At 45.1% G+C, this 5061-nt stretch overlaps 1 non-coding gene across 1 annotated transcript; it reads left to right on the top strand.

The window, feature by feature from the left end:
* The first annotated feature begins 3916 nt into the window (after positions 1–3916).
* On the top strand, positions 3917–4023 carry LOC113758612. The gene has a single exon (XR_003466802.1). It is a non-coding gene; the product is annotated as a small nucleolar RNA R71 (small nucleolar RNA).
* The last annotated feature ends 1038 nt before the right edge of the window (positions 4024–5061 follow it).

The raw sequence follows: 5061 nt of genomic DNA, 5'->3' as shown, positions 1-5061 counted from the left end.
TGAGGGAAAAGGACCCATAAAATCTATCCCCCAAACATCAAAAATTTCAACAAACAACATGGGGGTTTGAAGCATTTGGTCCCTGCGAAAAATATTCCCCACCCTTTGACACCTATCACAGGATTTACAGAATAAATAAGCATCTTTGAACAGCGTGGGCCAGTAAAAACCACTCTCCAACACCTTTCGAGCTGTTCGTTTGGGCCCAAAGTGCCCTCCACATGCAAACGAATGACAGAAATTTAAAATGGAGTGAAATTCACCTGCACTTACACACCTCCTGAGCACTTGATCCGAACATTGCCTCCAAAGGTACGGGTCGTCCCAAATGTAATATTTGGCATCACTTTTCAACTTGTCTCTCTTAGCCTTGGGCCACCCTGCAGGCAATTGATTAGTCACCAAGAAATTTACTATATCAGCATACCAGGGTGTAGACGAGTTAATGGCAAGTAGTTGCTCCTCTGGAAATGCCTCCCTCAATGGTAGCTCTTCCTTATGAGCAAGCAAGCGGCTCAAATGATCAGCGACTAGGTTTTCTGCCCCACTCTTATCTTTAATCTCCAGATTGAACTCTTGGAGGAGCAGGATCCATCTGATAAGCCTTGGTTTAGCATCTTTCTTCGTCATCAGATATCTCAAGGCTGCATGGTCAGAAAAAACTATTACTTTTGCACCTAGCAAGTATGGTCTAAATTTTTCTAGTGCAAAAATCACAGCAAGTAATTCTTTCTCTGTTGTAGAATAATTGAGTTGAGCTCCATTCAACGCCTTTGATGCATAATAGATTGCATGAGCCGCCCTACCAATCCGTTGCCCCAACACTGCTCCCACTGCATAATCACTCGCGTCACACATTATCTCAAATGGGAGGCTCCAGTCTGGAGGTTGGATAACAGGTGGTGATGTCAATGACTCCCTCAATCTGTCAAATGCCACCTTGCACTCCTCGGTGAAGTCATATGCTACATCTTTTTGCAACAGCTTGAACAGGGGCGCTCCAATTTTCGAGAAGTCTTTTATGAATCTCCTGTAGAACCCTGCATGACCCAAAAAAGAGCGCACCTCCCGCACACTTGCGGGGTAAGGTAAAGCGGAAATAATATCGACTTTTGCCTTGTCTACCTCTATACCTCTGGACGACACTACATGCCCTAAAACAATACCATGGTCCACCATGAAATGACATTTTTCCCAATTTAGAACCAAATTTGTCTCAATGCATCTTTTCAAAATTAAAGCTAAATTATCAAGGCATTCATCAAAACTATCTCCATACACACTAAAATCATCCATAAACACCTCAATAATTTTTTCTACATATTCAGAAAATATACTTACCATACACCGCTGAAAAGTTGCTGGGGCGTTGCAGAGGCCGAAAGGCATCCTCCGGTAGGCAAATGTACCAAAGGGACAGGTGAAGGTAGTCTTCTCCTGATCCTCTGGTGCTATTACGATCTGAAAATAACCAGAGAAACCATCAAGAAAACAGTAATAGACACGGCCAGCTAACCTTTCTATCATCTGATCAATAAAAGGTAGAGGGAAGTGGTCCTTCTTTGTCACAGCATTCAGACGCCGATAGTCAATGCACTGACGCCATCCTGTGGGTTTCCTCACCGGGACCATCTCACCCTCTTGGTTCTCCTCAACTGTTACTCCCGCCTTTTTCGGGACTACTTGCACGGGACTCACCCAGGGACTATCTGAGATGGCGAAAATTATTCCAACTTCTAGGAGTTTAAGTATCTCCTTCTTGACCACTTCCATCATTAGTGGGTTCAATCTCCGTTGCCCTTGTCTAACTGGCTTTGCATCATCCTCAAGCCGGATTCGATGCATGCATAAGGAGGGGCTAATTCCTTTGATATCTGCTACACTCCACCCAATCGCCTCCTTATGATCTCGGAGAAGACGAATTAGTCTATCTTCTTGCCTTGGTGACAGGTGTGCCGATATGATGACTGGCAGTGTCTCATTGTCCCCGAGAAAAGCATACTTCAAATGCTTTGGGAGAGGTTTGAGCTCCAACTCAGGCGCCTGCACAATAGAAGGCAACAATTTTGCCTGAGTTTCTGGTACAAAAACAGAAGTAAGCTCATACCTTGGGGAAATTGGTGGGAGCGAATGCAGTGCTCCAACAGCGTGGTATAGCTCATCATTTATTTCTACATCAAGAGTTGCTCCCAACTCAAGATGTTTGGTCAATGCCACTGCCAGTGCATCAACCCCATCCAATTCAAATATTTCCTGTACAAGGGGCTCAACAACACTTAAAGCATAAACAGAGTTAGTCTCATCTGGGTACTTCATCGCCTCAAAAATATTAAAATTTACAATTTTCCCATCAAACTCCATCGACAAGGTACCCTCATTTACATCTATTTTAGTCCTAGCAGTGCTTAAAAATGGCCTACCTAACAGAATAGGAGACGGATTTAGTGCCCTTTCATCCCCCATGTCTAGGACATAGAAATCTGCAGGAAAAACTAACTCATTGACCTGTACCAAAACATCTTCAACTAACCCTTCCGGGTAAGCATTGGTACGGTCTGCAAGTTGGATTATAATGCCTGTGCCTTTTAACGGGCCAAGATTTAGAGATGCATAGATTGTCTTGGGCATAACATTAATTGACGCCCCCAAATCCAACATTGCTTTCCTAATTGGAGTACCTCCTATCTTGCAGGGAATGGTGAACATACCTGGGTCTCCACATTTTGGTGGGAGCTTCCTCTGGAGTATAGCTGACACGTTTTCTCCCACCGCCACTCGTTCATCTCCCCTTAGCTTCCTCTTGTGGGTGCACAGGTCCTTCAGAAATTTGGCATATTTCGGTATTTGCTTGATTGCATCCAGTAGGGGGATGTTAATCTCTACTTTTCTGAATACATCCAAAAGTTCCTTTTCCCTCTCTACTTTCCTTGTCTTTTCCAACCTGCAAGGAAAAGGGGGTAAGTTAGAGCTGATAGTGAGTGGAGAGGTGGAGGATACCTTAGGATCTTCACGAACACGTCCTTCCTCCTCAATTTCCTTTTCTATCTCCTCCTCGCTTTTGCTTTTTGAATTTTTCACTTTAGGTTCTTCCAGCTCCTTGCCACTCCTCAGCGTCATGGCACTTACATTCCTGGGATTTACCTCGGGTTGCGATGGCAGTTTCCCATAAACGTGAGATTCCAAGCGGTTGATGGCAGTTGCCAGTTGACTTATTCGAACATCTTGGTCTTTCTTGTCAGCTTTGGTGTCCTGCTGGAGCTGCTCGGTTTTCGCGGCCAAGGATCTGATCTCCTGTTGAAGCTGTGTAGTAGTCGTGGCCAGGTTGGTAGTAGTCGTGGCCAGGTTCTTGACTAGGTCCTCCAAAGAGCTTCCTGTATTGGAGGATGAGGGTTGAGATTTTGGTTGCCAAGGCTGGTGGAATCCTGGTGGACGATTCGGGAATGAACCTTGTTGCCTGTTCCCGTAACTGAGATTGGGGTGGTCTCTCCAACCGGGGTTGTATGTGTTGGAATACGGGTCATATTGCCTGCGGGGCGCGGGCACGCCTCCGGCCATGTTTACCTGTTCCGCCCCGTCCTCTTGCAGAATGGGGCACGAATCCGTGCAGTGGTCCATGCTAGTACAGATTCCACACACCTTTGCTCGCGGTGTGTCTCTCATGGCCAACTGCCTGACTGCAGACGTCAACTCTGACAGTTGCTGCTGGATGGATGACGTCTCTGCCTCATTTACCCTACGGGTAGGATTGCTCTCACGGAAGCCGAACTGCTGAGAGTTTTCTGCCATGGCTTCAATAAGGTCCCATGCTTCCCTCGGTGTTTTGTTCGCCAGGGCTCCTCCACTCGCAGCGTCAATAATACCCCTGTCAGTTGACTGGAGCCCTTCATAGAAGTACTGGATCAACAGTTGTTCGCTAATCTGATGCTGTGGGCATCCCTTGCACAACTTGTTGAACCTTTCCCAATAATCGTACAATGATTCCCCGGAGTACTGCTTGATACTGCATATTTCCTTTCTCAAACTCGCAACCCGGGATGCGGGAAAAAATTTTTCCAGAAATTTCTTTTTCAACTGTGCCCACGTGGTGATACTACCTGCAGGTAGGTAGTATAGCCAATCCTTCGCTGCATCCTTGAGAGAGAAAGGGAAAGCCCTGAGTCGTATTTGCTCTTCGGTGACCGCAGGGGGTTTCATGCTAGAGCAAACCACTTCGAATTCCTTGATATGTTTGTGGGGTTCCTCACCAGAAAGGCCATGGAACGAAGGTAGGAGTTGAATCAACCCCGATTTCAACTCGAATGAGGTATTCTCAGCCAGAGTTGGGAACGTGATGCACAAGGGCTGATGAGTCAGTTCTGGGGTAGCCAGCTCCCGTAATGTCTGGGTGTTGGCCATGCTCAATTCGTCTTCTATTGACTCGTTTTCAGAAAATGAGTACCCTTCTTTTTGTCTCTTGGTCTCTTGCCTTCGCCTACGTGCTGCCTTCTCAACCTCAGGATCGTATACCAAGTCACCTGTGCGAGAAGAACGGGGCATAAACTAGCAAAAGTACCAAGAAAAAGAAAAATAAAATAAAACAAAATAAAAACTGAATTCAAAAAGAAACAAATAATTCAGACGCCAGTCCCCGGCAACGGCGCCAAAAATTGACAGGTGCCGAACCTGTGCAATAATAAATAATAAATCCTAACTACCACCTGAAACAGCTAGTAATTAATTCGAGTACTGGAGCAGGGACTCTAGGTGTGCAATGGGTTACTTGATTCACCCTGTTCCCGAAGAGTGTGCTTAATCCGATATACCTGAATTAATTATTTAACTGAACTCCCTAACTAGTAGACAGTGGTAAGTAGGGTCGTCTCCTCAGGGACTGGAGAGATATTTGTTTCTTTTCAAATCAGGATTAATGGGGGGGTTTTGGTATCAAAAGCCAACTGAACAAATTAAATGCAGAAAATAATTAATTAAAAGAAATAATTAAAAGAAACTCTAGCCAAGGGTATACTTCAGAAATGGTTCATGCACTGATCATTGATGCAAAAATAATTCCAACATCTATTA

The sequence above is a fragment of the Coffea eugenioides genome, unplaced genomic scaffold, assembly GCF_003713205.1.
Source record: "Coffea eugenioides isolate CCC68of unplaced genomic scaffold, Ceug_1.0 ScVebR1_59;HRSCAF=299, whole genome shotgun sequence".
Lineage (NCBI taxonomy): Eukaryota > Viridiplantae > Streptophyta > Magnoliopsida > Gentianales > Rubiaceae > Coffea > Coffea eugenioides.
The sequence above is the reverse complement of the archived record's forward strand: the minus strand, read 5'-3'. Positions and strand labels throughout refer to the sequence as shown.